The following is a 16,889-nucleotide window of genomic DNA, read 5'->3' as shown; positions in this document are numbered from 1 at the left end:
GGTGGTTCTAGTCACCAAGATCAGGCCGCACCCCAGACCAAGCTATGGATTTCCATCGACACGCGGATTCTCTTATCCGGGGGACAATGGCGTGGCACTGGCATTCGAGCCCAGGTCCTCTTGTACGTGAGGAGGTGCACTACCTCTACGCCATCGCTGCACTTGCGTGTGGTAATGTAATCCTCAACAGCGTTTCACATGGATAGAATTTTTTTATAATATGCACATATTTTAATGAGCCTCTATCCCGTATATAATAATGAGTAAGACATGCAGAACTGTGCTCCAGTTTGTACCAAGTGGTTGCATGCGGAACATTTCCACGTATTACCAAGCACCGCAGAGGAAGAACATAAATTATCACATCTGCCTTTGGGACCTTCCATTGTTTTATTTGAAAACATAATCGTACATATGAAACGGCCTCCAACAAATATTCAGTATTGCGTTTTTTTCGTAAATATCGCTTGCGCACTGTACCGTATATTTTCCCCACCCGTTCGACTGCAGTCTGTATACTATACTTCACAATTCAAATCTTAAAGCGTAGTAAAAAGTTTGTGCCGTGTTACTCTAGTCTGCGTCTTAATGTAGGTGTGTTGCAATGCTTCGTTGCCACGAATAACCACTAACCTGCAGTTCTGTCGTTGTAAAAAGAATTATCGTTCCGCCTAGAGCACCGTGAGAGACAGTATCAGAAGGTGACTGGTACAGCTGCTGCGTCCGTAGTCTAAGCATCACATATTGCCTTATGGAGGGGGGATAATTCCAGAAATTCTGACTGACAGTATAGGTGGGCCAAGAAGATTGAATCAATGTCGTATGAGCATCCAATCAGACACAGCCATAGAGACATGGCCAATATAGGCCACATGAGAGCAAAGGGGACGCATTTGACACCTCCCGCTCCGAGAAATACAAGAAGCTGCAGCCGGTTGACGGAACAAAGAGTTATTACTTACAACAATCCTTATCGGCGCGGCCTGAACACGTCTTTGACAAACTAAATTATTGTAGCCGCCGCGGTTGCTTAGTGCTTATGGCGCTCGACTGCTGATCAGAAAGACGCGGGTTCGATCACGGCCGCGGCGGTCGAATTTCGATGCAGGCGAAATTGTAGAGGTTTGTGTACTGTGAGAGGTCAGTGCACGTTAAAGAACCCCAGGTGGTCGAAATTTCGGGAGCCCTTTACTACGACGTCAATCATAGCCTGAGTTCCTTTGGGACATTATCCACCCTCCCCTCCCCCTGATAAATCCATGAGCTAAAATGTTCAAATGCCAATTTAACATGACTCAACGCTAGCGGTAGGGTTACGGATCATAATGGTTGCCATAACGATTACCCGTATGCGTTGCGGGGACGTTGCTCGCGATATAACCGCTTAGCTCGCAATTCTTACCGTGAAGGCTCACCTTTCAAACCTATGAATCCGATGCCCGTGGGCAGGTCAGCAGGCCACAGCGGTTCGATGTTCCGGGAGGGCGGACACCGAGCTCATCCAATATGTCGCCCGGAAGCAGAAGTGGTGCCTGGCACTGATGATGATCTTACGAGGAATAGTGTGCGCCGACGAAGCAGTACGAATGGTGCAGAATTGAGATTGATTTTTTGAATTATAAAGTGAGTGATAAAGAACTCAGATTGAGAGCTTAACGCATATCTAAGCACGCGGAATGGTGTAAATATTTCCCAGACCCATTTGTTTACTATGAAATGAGCCAATTAGGCCGCAACAAGGCGAGTCGACCCAACCGACCCATGCTGCAGGTGTAGGCGAAGACGAAGAGAAAAAGGGCTCGATTTTAAGATCACAGCATCGAACACCACATTTTGCTTCAAAAGCTAGCTGGTGTACAACTCACTTTTTTTCCCCTTCAGGTGGATAAGGGTGTTCTTGAGGACTGTATCATTCGTTTGCACTAACGCTACGTTAAATTCTACCACATACGGCCAGTCCAGAGGTGTCTCACAAGTATCCGTTCTTTCGCCGTTGTTTAATATATTAATGGGTGATATCCCTATTCACCCGTTCGTCAAAGTTTATGTGTATGCGATAATATTGTTTTTTCGCTTCTGCCAAAAATATTCATATCCAGTATCAATCGTTGCAAGAGTATTTAAATGCTCTGGACGTTTGGCTGAACAGCGTGAAGTTAACTTTTAATGCCAACAAGTGTGCCGTTCTTGTTTTTCCACAGGCATCCCCTCTTTACGTTTGTTTCTCGTATCACTGTATACTAATCCAGCAAGTTGATTCTATTAAATACTTGGGTATATGACCGGCAGCCCCAAATTAGATGCGTTGTGCCGAAAGAAGAGCGTGCTTGGCCGGTTGGCGAGGATCAGCAACAAAATATTTGGTATGCGTCGGGACACTCTACTCTTTATAAGACCTATGTCCGGCCAATACTTGAATTCGGCTCCGTTCTGTTTTCTGCGTGCCCAAGGTACAAGTTTGAACCCGTGTTTGTTATGTAGCGACGCGCTCTGTGCCTTTGCTCTGGTCTACCTAAATCTGCGGCTAATGCTGTGCTGTACTTAGAGGCGCGGATACCTGCTCTAAATTCGCGGTTTCAGCTTCACATCGCGCGGGCGTTTTTACGGTATTTGGAGCCTGTCCTATAACGGGCTAACCTCGTATTTACAACGAACACAACTTTCTTCTTTGGTTTTTTTTTTGGCCTAGGTATAAGCTCCCTCACGTTGTGTTCACTAATTCCCAGCTGTCAGAAATTTCTGTACCAATAAATTCTTTAATACCAGTTAACCACTGGCGGGCTGATACTGTAGTCTTCGTTGACAACACCCTCCCAGTGAATGCTACAAATCTGCCTGTCAATGTATTAAATTTGATTATAGAGGAGTATCTAGATAATTTTCCTTACCATATTGCCGTTTTTACAGACGCCTCCGAAGAAAATGAAAAGGCAGCACTTACTCAAGGGCTCTCAATTGGAGCTATTCATTGCGGGTCTCTGACTGTACCCCTATTTTTGTCGCCGGATTTCAGGCCATTGAGTTGGCCTTAGTAAGGATTCCCTGCAGCATCTCTCAGGTTATTATACTTTCAGGCTTGACAAACTCGAAAAGGCGAGGGATACTCATATGAGCCGTTCCCTTCGATTTGTTTTTCCACCACATATTAAAGAAGTGCGCTTTCACTGGGTCCCTATCTTAGTATTGCTTTTAGGTATTGCTTAGTATTGCTCTTAGTATTGCACTCTTAGTATTGCTTCTAAGTCGAGGCCTGATTTTTTATCAAAGCCCACCCTTGGTGGTCCTATTGTCCCGGTCGTCTCAAATAGTGTCTACTTGACTATAGAACGCTTTCAACGATTCCAGCGTCTCCGACATTTCAACCATGAGTCTCTCCTTGCTGCAGCGGATTTTCAACACTTGGAATTTCCTTGAAGTGTGCGGATGTGCAGTTCAAGGCAGTGAGGTATCCATGACACTCTTGCGCTGAAGAATATCGTGACTAAATATTTATTTACATCAATCGGGGTTATCTAAAACCAACCTTTATGACTCTTGTGGCGAAATTGAGTCCATAGATCACTTTTTCTTCTTCTGCAGGCGGTTTCATTCTGTCCGCAGAATTTACTTTGAGATCCCCCTCGCTCGACTGGGGCTTCCTCTATCTATTTTGATTCTCCTCTCCTTCGGGGCAAGCGCCAAAAATTATGCCTTGAAACCAGTGTGCGAATATATTCATGACCATGTAATTGCGTCAGGTAGATTCCTGTGCTAGCATAAAAATTCAATGCTTTTTCCGTTCCTTTGTTTCAATTTTTGTCCAAATTCCAGTCTAGGACACAAAATTATTCATTTACTCCACTTCTTGCCCACGACTGCGTTTGTACCCGCAATGTACCAAGGCCAATCTCCGGCCGTTGGTATGCGCCATTAAGCCTGAATTCATCATCATCATCAAATCAAATCAAATTTATTTATTTCACCACATATATACATGGCATATATCATGATTTGGCATTCCCTTGGGTTATCCGCTCGCGCAGTTCACGAGAATTTGAGTTGTCCATGACCCTTTACCTTTGCAGAGTACAATGTTTAAATCTCGATGTCTGCCGTCGGAGGTCCCTCTGTCGAACCTTTGTGAGTCGTGTGGTGAAACTGAATCAGTTGATCACTTTGTTCTTAGCCCCCCCCCCCCCCCCCCCCCCCTGCTCCATTAGGGCTTCCTCTTTTTAACCCTGCTGTGCTCTCGCTTGGGTCAAGCACCAGGGGATAGGTCCCAAAATCAGTGTGCTACTCTCTTCATGATTGCGTAATTCCGCCAGGAAGGTTCCTTTGTTAGTTATAATTTTCTGCATTATTACCTTTTAACTTAAAATTTCTCCATCGATTGTCTAACTTAACTACGTAAATCTGTCTCTCTTGTTTAATTCGCAAGGCATGCTGGCCAAGCCATACTGTGGATTTGTGCCACTCCACAAGAGGCCAACAACAACAACAACAACCATTAGTGCGTAAGATGTGAGGGACATTAAACTGTGTCCCAACTGTCGTTTTTGCTGGTGTCACAGGGACATGGGTTCAATCTTCACAGAAACTCGGCGTCCCTAGCAAGAGCCGTAGTGAAAAGACGTGTTAGAATAGTTGAAGAAAATGGAACACCATGTATCAAGCAGTTAGTGAATAAGTTCAGTGGGGTTCGATAAGCACGAAATCGGCAAATAAAAAAATTATTAGACACCACTCCCATCATTTCCAACAATTAATAATGAAGAACGAAGGCAGGAAGGTAGCCTACTGTTATCTAGGAGAAAGTACTACGGCGGAGAGCGGGTGCCCTTCGTCCGGATTGTGCTCAAACGTTCGGCTATCACCTTTCTTTAGCGGTCGAGCGAAACTCCACTGTGCGCAGAAGCAGTGAAGTGTCACAGCACAGAAGTTCAGCACAGAAGTATAGATAACGGACTGGGATTTTATGCAGTATTTAAGGCGTAGGTGATCTGTCGAACACGTGAAAGGCAGCGGCTGCTCTATGCCGCATCTAGCGTGTGTTTCAAAAGACTTCAAATTTTAAACAATGGGGCTTTATGGAAAGAGCAAAAATTTCGAGCCCTCTTTGGTGACCAAAACAGAAATTTTGAGGAATATTCAGGCATAGTCAAATATTTAGAGTGGCTTCAAAGAAAACAGGGATTGTGCTTTATACAATTCAATGCCGGGTTTCTAGAAAATGAACCATAAATTGTACGAAATTGACATTTCCACAGCACGGTTGCCCCATTTGACTCTGCAGGGTTATAAAACAGTGCGCCTTCATGGCAGTGTATATCGCGCTGTGGAAAGAGAGAGAGAGTGGGTCTGTGCGTGATTCCAATCTCTGTGGAGGAGTTTGTTGAGTGAGCTGAAAGTGAAAGATACAGAAAATAGTGAAATTGAGATGGATATGCATTGGAGGTGAATGCTAGGAGGTTTTCAATTTACTGGACAAGTACAATGCCCTGCACATGGGCAGACAAAAAGGTCCACGCACGGCGATTAAAGCGGGGTAACAGATCTCAAATTTTGCCAGTTAGTGTAATGTCCCCCAAACACGCTTTAAAATCTCACTGCGCGGTGCGGCTACGATGGGCAGACTGAGGGGCCTGAAACATAGCTCATCAATCATGGCGTTTGTGTCAGGGTATCCATTTTGCGCGAATAGGACGCTTGGTCGTATGCGTAAGCTGAGCATTCTAAAAGTGTTTCACATGAGCCACTCTTACCGCAATGGAGGCAGTTCGCTTGGCCTAAGCGCTATCGGAAGCTGCATGTGAACTCGACATTAAGTGACAGATGGGGTTTGACAGAATATTGATCAACGATGATGAGGCTGGAGGTTCCCGTATCGATTGCCTTCATTATAAGCGCATATCTTCGGCATCAGAGACAAGTAAGATTTTGTAGTGAAAACCTTTCAGAACTTTTGGAGTGGAGACCTTTGTTGCCCGCTTGATCCTTTCCGTTCCCTAAAATGCCGTAGTGTTCTGTGTTGCAGTGCAGTTGAATACAGTGACCTTTACACTGGCGGGGATGTATTTATTCAATATCGCAGGAGACCGATAGGTGATTGCTTTTCATAAGCATGCTTTCGAGCTTTCGTTGAGTTGCTTTTGTGTCTACGAATATCTCCCATCCTCCAGCTATTCGGCCGATGGATAAATAGAACAGCTTTGATTACCTAGAGCAATGAGAAACAGTCGGTGGAATGCGGAAAGCAGGGAGGTGATAAACATCGGCCGTGCCGCCGTAGTACTGACATACTTGGTAGCGGAAGTGAAACCGGCGCAATTTATTTATGTGCGCGAGCCCTCAAGCCCACATACGCGAAAAAAGCTATGTGTCATTCTGGTCCTTCAGTTAGGGCAGGTTGTGAGGACGGCACAATGTCACGTGACTGAGGAGGCAGGTAGGGCGCCTGCTTTTCTGATCACAACGCCGCCGCCGCTGGAGACGACTACACCTACGACGTCGAATTTTCCGTAGAACGGGCGCCGTGACTGATCCGCATGCACAGAAGTGCTGTAATAAACACTGCCTCGTGAATTCATGCCCTGCAAACACACACAACGTACAGAATACACTTGGTATTGTCGCAGTAATGACCACGCCGTAGATAACAGAAGAGGCGATTGACGTAGCGCTGCATAGAACTGTTCATTGAGCATACCTGCAGCCACATAGGACTGAACCCGGTGGCGCAGCGAGAGCAACAAGAGCGTTCGGTGACCTTCGAACTGAATGCCTGCCGGTCTCGAAAGTTCTGAAATTAAAGCTGACAACCAAATTTCGGGATACGGCTTGCAAATTAACCAAAGCCACGAACAGCGTAGAATCAGTTCCGCATGGGTGAGATCATTCGAGATAAATTTGGTCGCATCCCGCGTCCCAAAGTGATAGTCACGTTCTGGCGGCCTTGGGCGTGAACAAGTAAACATTACAAAGCTTTGCGGCAATATCTGCTTCCATTCACATAAGAATATCGCGAATAGCAAAGCATAACCATTATTAACAATATAAACGATGGTAAACAATGTAAAACCAAGATAAACAGTGGTCACAAAGTGCTAGCGCTCCTAATTTGCCTTTGGCTTTTACTACGTAACGTTTAACTTAGTGTTATCGGACGAATAGGTGCGAGAGCGGGGGCTTAATGTTTCAGCAACAGCTGAAATTGGACGAAAAGATTGTCTTTTCTCCTCCTTAATTTAGAGATTAGAGAAAGAATTACGTCAGCAAGTTTCAGTTTCCTGGTAGTATTGAAGATCTTAGACATGCTTGTCGCTAGGTAAAAATGCGATTCAAGTTTTTTTCCAGGGTAACCAATTTACTTCAGAACATAGGAGCTATAATAGCGCTCTTTACAACCATGTGGCGTCAGATCAATGTTAAACAGATACGTGCTAGACTGAAATATGCGCTAGCATTGGTTGTTTTCAAGAGACGTGCCAAAATGGCTGTAACCATGACTAGTTCAAATATGGAGGTGTGCATGGAACCGCGGCCTCTACCTCCGAACTGGAGTCGGTCAACTCTATGGCACCAGGACCACAGCCTTCTTCTGGAGTACAAGCCCTAGTGTTTCACCAGCTCGTTTCGGGTGATAGCGAGGCCGGTCCCAGGAACCACGCGAGATTAAATTGGCGCCTCGGGAAGGCAGGTGTTTGTGGCGAGTGTAGGCACGACAAGAAGACGGGAAGTATATTTCGCGGGACGAACCGTAACATGCATCGCGGCGTAGTAAGGCCACGATCACTCCGAAGTTCAGAATTCCTGAAGTTGAATAAACTTGGAGGCACCATGAGAAGATATGGGAAGATTGTTTGAATTCATCCGATCTGCTGAACCGAAATTCCTGCCCACTATCCAGACCCAGTGACAAGGGCATAGAAGAGGCGTAGTAGATCCTGGTTCAGTACAAAACGGGAAAACTAACATAAATCACCGAGCCAGATTTGCCCTAATAAGCGCTTGAATACTGAGTACGGCGGTGTAGTTCGCGCTGACCTGGTAGATAATGTGTGCTGCTCTGACTGTGCGCCAAATGCCGATATTCAAGTACCTAACGAAATCACAGCAGATTCTAAAATAGACAGCATTATAGAGTTTTTCCTCTGTAGCTCTCCCTGCAGCGGCTAGTTTCTTTAAAAGTGAAGGATAGCGCCTGTTCCTTCCCTGTGAATACACTATGATATGCGCAATTGAGATTTACAGGGGCATTGCTTGTATTCTTTTGTTCAAAGTATTACCGGAGTTTTAATGCTTTAATGAGGTACTTAGCTTAATGTGTTGCACAAAAGCCGTAACCTTAACATTTAGTGCTCTACATATGTTTGTGACGTCAAATAAGATGGATAAAGTTCTTTTATAAACAGGAAAGAAACCGAAGCAGTCTCTGCAACTTGATGCATCAATATGTCTCCGTAGCCTAACAGCGGTGAAGGTGCGAGCACCGGCAAGTACAATTGAAGCCGGTTGACAACTGGTATACTGCACACAGTCAACAAGCACATTGAGTTGCAAAGCTTTATTAGCGGGGTCCTAAATTAAAAACGCCAGGACTGCACGTGGAGGAAGCAACTGGACGATGTGTCGTCCGTACCCATCCCGAGTTAGAAAGCCGTTCTTTACGGTGTGCACAACCAACTTAGGCAGAGCACATGAGAGGAAACTTAAACTGATAGAGTTGATGAAAACTGAGGGCAACGTCCAGGGTTTCAAATTTTATTTGACTTGCATCGTTATTCACATTTCTACTGTCGTCATTATGATGTAGCTACGCTAATTTCAAGCTTTTCACACTAGACTTTTGCAATTGTATATGTTCTCAGTTCAGTGTAATCGGTACTAACGTGTATTACAGCGTTTCCCCGGTCAGTGGCAAGATTTGACTGCTGACACATAAAAACATGTTGTATACCAGCTTCCAATAAAACTGTTGATTATGATCTTTATGATGAATGCATTTCGGGTAATATTGAAAATCATCGTTGTGCGTTCGAAATAAGGTACGTAGAAATAACATAGTTACAAAAGATAAAATGCGAAATAATGTGAAAATTCGCAGATAAAAAAGCGACAAACTATTGGTCATGAAATATATCAGTGCCTGCCAATTGACGACACTGCTGTGTGCTGCTGAATTGGGACCAGCAGATGTCTTCCTGGTCAGCCAATCAGTATGCCCACGTCTTCAAGTAGTAATCATTTGAACTTAGCCGCGGTGCGCCACATGTAATCCACCGGTGACGGCGGCCATCACCTGAGATAGTCAAGAGCGGGTAGCGGTTTCCTGTGTTCGTCGATCACAAATGAGCGCGGTAGTTCAGGATATCCGCCGTTTTGCTTGTTGTAACGGAATACTATGGACTACTCCGTCGGGTGTTTCTTCGTAATCAAATCCCATGGGGGGGGGGGGGGGGGGGGGGATTTTCATGCTCTGGTGACTCTTGTTCAGCCGATAAGATACTTTCACATCTGATAAATTTGTATCTGCGGGAGGCATACATTTCCCAGAACTCCAATTTAAGGTGCACCGAGGACTACACCGTAAACTTCTTGTTCTTAGTAAAGGCCGATTGTTTGATTTTGTGATGCTGTATTTATATTTATTTGGCAGCAAAATAAACATTCGTGGCTGAAGAAACTGAATTTAAAAAGGAAATGTTTCTTTCCCCCTTGAGGATTTAAACTCGTGACATGAGCGTGATCAGTTGTGACTGGAAGAGAAACGAGATGCCTCAGATGTCTCCAATCAAATAGTTTACTTGATCAGAAGCGACATTTGGGCGAGTTGTCGAGAGTTCAAGATGGCGCGAAACATGCATACGACGAGATACACAGTGGAAGGGACGCGCCCCTACATGCTGCCCTATATCTCTCGTCCTTGAACGTGAACCGATTTACTTCACTGCTCGCAGAAAAAATGATACACGGCTGCGAGGACTTTTTCAATTTATCATTCTTTCCAGTTTATTAAAGCTCAGTTCTCATTGAATGCATCCGCTTTATCATTAAAACAAAGGAAACGATAGGAACAGCCCAAGTTCGAATCCTTCTCAATGTTCCTTTAATTAAATAGGAAACGTAGATGTTACGTCAGTGCAGACGAGCTGGACTAAGTTTCCTCATGACACTGTTTATTGAATTAACTTGGGCATCCTGCTCATTTTGCGCAAATAATTCACAGAGGGCGGGGTACTCCTACCAGGGTAGTGTGGGAATTCACAGCGAAGGTCAAGGCGGGCAAAGCATTCATTACCACAATGATGCCGTATTCATAACAAAGGCACAAGCAGAAAGCTTAGCCACTCAGATGACTGCAGTCACTATATAGATGACACTTCAATTTGTTCATCGTACTGGATGCGTTTCACTGCTGCTCAGTTTTCTTTGGTGCATCGACAAAATGCACCAGCGGACGCAGATTAAGAACTAGGCACATACAGGGTGCTTCACCTAAGACTTTACACGTTTTTTTAAATTGGCTTTTTGAGTTAGGAGACCGCTTTTTTCGTCATAGCATTCTCAGCGGCGCAGTACATCAGAATGCAGGTAAGAGATGCTAACAGAGATGCTAACAAGCAATAATATTGAATAGTTAACTGTTTAAATATTACTACTAGGCTCCTTAATTATTGAGAGGCGTGTAGCTCACCGTAAGTAATATTCATATGAGTTTTTAGAATATTGAAAGCGCGGTTACACTCGGCGCAGTGACCCGGCAAATTCTGGCTACATTGGACCAATATACATGCGCTTCTGAGAAGCTTACAGGCATATCAACCGGTCCATTGCATGTAACTTGTCGAAATAGCCAAGAATTTTTGGTGCACAACGCCGGGGGTAACCGCGTTTTTGAAATTTTCAAAACTGATACGGATATAACTTACGGTAGGCAACACACCTCTGAATAATTAGGGAGGCTAAAAGGAATAGTTAAAAAATGAACTATTCGATATTAGTTAGCCATTCTTCTTGTAATAGCACGTCTTAGCAGTATTCTGATGTAATATACCGCTGAGAATTCTATGTCGAAAAAAGCGCTATCCTAACTCATAAGGTCTATTTTTAAAAACGGTGTTTAGTATTAGGCGAAACACCCCGCATAAAGGTATGCGCAACAAGCTTAAGCTTTTGTACTTGAAATGCAAAGTAAATTATTAGAGACAAAACAATTTAACCTCCTATTTTGTGAGGTCCACGCAAAATTGAGAGGACAAGTTATTGCCGCGAATCTTTGCAGTGTTTGTTCATTCTTCAAACCTGCCGGCGCGCCGCTTTATCGCGTTATTTGCCATGCGAGACGCGACCAGATTTCTCTCGATTGATCGCATCCAGGCAGAGCTGATTCTACATTGTTGCAGGATGTTCTAGTAACTTTGCACGCTTCATCTCGAAAGTTCGCTATCAGCTTTAAATTGAGCACGGCCAACAGCGGCGGGCATTCTATCCCGACGACCACCGAGCACGCTTGTTGCTACGCCGGTGCCGAGTGATTCAGTCTATTGTGAGCGCAAGTCAGCCCAAATAAGAAGTTTTGTTTAGACACCATTTTCGCAGCCTTTCTGCTCTCTGGACTGCAGTCACCACTTCGTGACAATATTGTCGCGAACAACATCACAGTTATCACTGAAAACAGCACCTGGATAAAGAGATAATGTAATCAGATGATTGTCCAGAGTCCGAGCATACAAATTTTGTATGTAATTAAATGATGGAAGGCCTCAGGTTAACTTAATAGACAAGAAAACGCTCACAGTCGCTAAGCTTAGTTGTCACGCTTTCCCAGAATGAGGTGATTATTCTGAAAAGAGCGATTCGTAAGAGCACGCACGGGGCCAATTTGTGCGTGCGCGTCTGCGATAATACACTAGGCATTACCACGTTTTGCAACTGTAGTGCAATTTGAGCATCGGTGTTTTCTCTTTCCTAAACCCAAATTCGAATTCTTACTCCACTCCTATTATACCACGATTACATGAAAATAGTCCGCACGAAATAGTCAAATTGGCAACTTACGATGTCGGCCAACTATAGGTTTTTTCAGGCGAAGCCAGTTGGAGTTCAGGACTGCGTTGTTCCGTCTTGGTTTAAGCTCGGAGCCCTTGGTACAAGATGCCGGCACTTAGTACCGGCAATATCCAGTACTGAGTCGGCGGGTGCCAGGTCAACTGGAAGGGCTGCTGTGCTCTGCTGCTAAGGCGAGCTAGCCTCGGCCGCGCCGTCTTTGGTAGACATAGAGACCGGAGCGCTTGGAGGCAGGGTAGGGGTCGCCGCGGTGATGACGTCTTCGAGCTTTGCGCTCTTCACCCGAGGGAGTCCCAACCACGACGGAGGCCACTCCGACGGCTTTTTTACGCTAGTGCTTCAGAGTTGAACCTTTATCCCGAGCTTGCTGCGATGGTTGAGTTTCTGCGACGCGTTCAAGAGACGGCGCTTGACGGCCCCCGGCGTTGCTTGGCTTTGCGCGCTTCGAAGCAGGACTGTCTGAGAATGGCGCCATTTTCTTCACCTTGACGGCTTTGCCCTTAAGGCGGCTGGTGAAGCTGCCGGCTAATGAGTGCCGGCAGTAGTTGTCTGCAGCACCCATTGACAATCTGCGAGGTCTCTTAATGGACGATCCAGTTTTGTCTCCTTCCTGTGCACATTGCGATGGGTGAGATTCGTTCTTTTGCTCCACGACGACTTGAGCATTCGGCCTGCGTGTCTTCCGAGCGGAAAGCTTTGAAATTTCTCCGCATACCTTTGAAGGGCATTGGCATCTGACGGGAGCGTCTCTCGGGAGGCATAAATTCTTGAGGAGGGAGTATCTTCCAGCCCGATCTTAAAAGTCCCACAAAGATGAGCTACTGTGTAAGCCATCCACCTAGAGCTTGAGCGCCTCTAATCAACATAGATAGATATGTATTAGAAATCCGTTACGAAAATAAGGGGGTACAAGCTGTCATCTCCAATATCAATCTTATTAGGTCCACCTAGGGTTTACCTCCGCAGGGCTGCATAATTGTCTGCTTAATAGTGCATCATACTGCACCGCACAATACCTCATGGCAAGAAAAAGCTTGCACGAAACAGTGAACGCCGGACAAAGATGACAGACAAGCCGACGTCTTTCGTCTCTCCTTTTCTAGTGTTCCGTGCTTGGTGCTGCTTTTTTGTTGCCATGTTTTCTTGGTCCTGTTGCACTGAGGGCAGCATGACCGGCTCAGCGTTGAGAATGGAGCATCTGTGATGAATGCCTTAGGTATCCAGCCCGGGGCACTGCGCGCGTGCTCGCCATTCATTAATGAATAAATCGTTTCCCCTGCAGTGATGGCTAGCAAACGTTCCAAAATGAAGAGTGTACTTCCAAGTTCATAGCAACTATAGACCTGCCGTGTGAACAGGGTTAAGCCTCTCTAGGAAGAACACATTATAGAGGGCATCAGTTCAAATGGAGCAGACACAACTGAAAACCAGTAACGGAGATGGTGCATTATCACATTCCATCAGTTCACTGGACAGAGCACGTGCACAGAAAAATTTATTGGTCATGCGTAACGCTAGTATGCTTTCAGTTAGTATAGATACTGAAAACAGACAGGTTCATTGTAAACACTGGCACACTTTGGGTAAGGAGTTTTAACCTTAACATTAAAGGAAGCAGGTTTGCTTAACAAGCGCAGGCACCTGTTTACTGCGCGGAAAAAATGCGTAGAGAAGCTGGAGGAATGGTTATGAAAACACATTGTTTGAAAGTTTATGAAGGTAGACAGGGAGTTGCATACTTTTATATAGTTGTGTTGTATCCCCTACTTGCAGAGCTTAGGTGAAAGCATCTACAACCAAGTCACTGCGGACCGCGGCAGCTTTCAGCATAAACAAGTAAGCATGACAAAGCTTCACCGAATTATTCTAGACGTGTCCTGCGGCCAAATTGAGGGGTTAATTCCAGCAATTTTGACAGACGGCTATGGGCGTGCCACGAATCTTGATCGAGCCTTATATCCAATCGACTTGCTCAGAGGACGTGACCATTACACGCCACATGAGAGCAAAGACGACGAATTTGACAGCTTCTGCTCAGACACACCAACGAAGAACGTTTTCCTTGGCCTGCGGACGAAATCGAGTGCTGATGTTTACAACATGCCTTGCTGGCGTCGATGACACTCCTCTCGTACTGCCGTAGCACAAAAGTAAGGTGGGGCAACCAGAAAAGGAATGTAAACCAATAGGCCCCTGCCTGTGCCGCTTAAGTATAACAGGCTTAACCCAATCGTAATATAAATGAAAAGGCCCGAAGGCAATGTTGTGCTTTTGCCACCCGTAGGTGGGAAAATAAAAAAAAATGAGAGGGGTAATGCCACTAAGCGACCCACAGCCGGGGGAGCGGGCCCGGGGAGACTCCCCTGATCTCCCCTGGGACGTAGCGGAGGGGGTGGGACGTAGGTTGTGGGAATGGGAGTGAGGAAAGGGTTATGGGTAATGGGATGGGACTGGGGATAGCGAGACATTGACCCTCATTTTATCATTGCTCGACTCCTGTCTGGCCAGGACAGGGAGGGCGTCGATGTTGACCAATGGTGCGGCTCCACTCACGGGATGCCCGACCACCCAACGACGCAATAGTTCCGACTCGGAGACAGGAAATCCTAACCCGGGGCAGCTGCCTCGGGCTCCTCCACGACTTTTAGGGGTCCGGCTCGGACTTGCGAATCGCTGCCCAGCTACTAACCGTCAAGTGTTTTTAGCGGTTTTTCAGACTACGGAAGTATGTGTGGTGGATCCAGCTAATGGAATTAGACTCCCGGGGACCCATCTGTGCTTCCAACCAACCAGCCTTGCACTTATTTCCTCCCCTAGCTTGCTCCACACCTACTGAGGAGGGAGTGTTCAGGGCCGGGCTGACCGGGCCACAAGCCAAGAACCTGGCCGAGGGTGAGATAATCCGGGCCTACTCCACCGCTACTCCACAACATCGACTGTGTTCGCATCGGTCGTACTAAGGTCCCCTGTACCTCGGCGTCCCGCGCTCTAGCCTCACGGCCCCGCGGTAAGCCATCCTGGCTGCTTCCCCGAGGACATCGCTCCCAAGGAGCCCTTCTGCTGGAAACCCCCGCGCGGACCTGGCCTCTCCGTGACCAGAAACCGACGCGCCAGCCGGTAGCCACGCACGCCCCCGCGTGCAGAGGCCTTTTGATTTTCGAGCACTTTTCGAGCCCAATTCCGTGAGTCCAACCTGATTATGAAACCAGGCCGCCCTCCGCACAGGCATCGGACCTCACGTGCGCGACTGGCCCACTCAGTCGCTTGGGAGTCGCTGCCACTCCCATGGGGTTTTGCATCCCCAGAGGACGGGCCCCGGCCAGCCCATCCCCACCGCTGGCGTTGCACCGGAACAAAGCCTAGTAGCCGAAACTACACCGGCCCGTATCCGGTGGCAGGGGGGGCCACGAGCAGGCCGCACAATCGGATTCCCCCCCCCCCCCCCCCCCGTAGCAAAAGAGAACTGTGCCGTAGCACAAGAGAACTGAACGCTACCGCTAAGGTTATCGAGCATATAGATTGTCCTACCGACGAAACGTGAGGGTAGACTGGAGGTTGCTCGCGATATAAACGCTTCGCTCACATTTCTGATCACGACGACTTACCTTTTAACACTAATGAATCCGATGCCTGTGGACAGCTCAGCGGGCCGTTGTGCGTCGTAAAGATAAGAGACAGGACACCGCGCTTGTCCAATATGTCGTTCGGAAGCAGAAGTGGCGCCCGATGCTGATGATGATCTCTACGAAGAACAGTGAGCGGCCGCAAAGTGGTACACATGGTACAGAATTTATATACACACTTGAAATATAAAGTGCATGAATAAAAACGCAAATTGCGAGCTTATTACATATTAAAACGACCCCAGGGGTGTAAATATTTTCCAGATCAATTCGCTTACTATAGAAATGAGGCGTTCAGGCGGTAGCAAGGCGAATCGAAGCATGCGACCCGCGGCCCCTGTGAAGACGAACAGAACGACAACTCCACCAAGCACCGGTGGCGCGGCAATTAAGAAAGAAGTTACTTTTGTGTCTCAAAAGTTATTGTTGTTGGCGTCACAGAGAAATGTGTTCGCACGAACTAGGGGTCAGTAGCGGAGAATCGGTGTGAAAAGACACGTTGGCATGATGAAAGAAAAACTGAACATTACGTTATCGAGGAACAATAGAAAAAGCGGAATGGGGTGCGCCGAGAAAAAGATCAGAAAATGAAATACAATACTACGCAGCACAGTCATAACTTAAAAGAAATGATAATAATATACAACAGTTGAAGCGACGTAGCCCTCTGGTAGCTAGGAAGAAATGCTACAGAGTGGATCAAGGACATGTGTGTAGATTGAGGGGAAAATTTGCGCAACCACTTTTCTGTTGCGGTCCACAGAAGCGCTATTAAGTATCTGGTATCGATGCTAGCTAACGCTGGTAAGCTTTTCGGCCTACGTCAATTCGATGTTAGAAGTCACGTTTTTTTGGTATAACTGATGGCATTCATAACAGACTTGGTTTTTGTGCAGAATTTAGGCTCTAGATGATCTGCCGCAATGTAACATGGACTGGCGTCTCTCTTCCTCGTCTAAGGTTTGCTCCAAAACTTTTTTTTTAATTTTAAACAATGTGGATTTATGGAAACAGCAAAAAATTTAGAGTTGTCTCGGGTTGGCAAAAACACAATTATTGAAGAATATAATGCTGGGGTTGGATGTTTCTATCGGCCTCAAGTAGAGCAGGTACTGCGCGTTCTGTTAATCAATGCGGCATTTCCCAGAACGCGGCTGAAGAATGTCCAAAATTTACATTTTCACAGCACGGTTGCCCCAAAAGACGCTGCCTGCCTATGAG

This window comes from Amblyomma americanum, chromosome 7 (genome assembly GCF_052857255.1).
Source record: "Amblyomma americanum isolate KBUSLIRL-KWMA chromosome 7, ASM5285725v1, whole genome shotgun sequence".
In the NCBI taxonomy this organism is placed as follows: Eukaryota; Metazoa; Arthropoda; class Arachnida; order Ixodida; family Ixodidae; genus Amblyomma; species Amblyomma americanum.
This window is presented reverse-complemented; position numbering follows the sequence as displayed.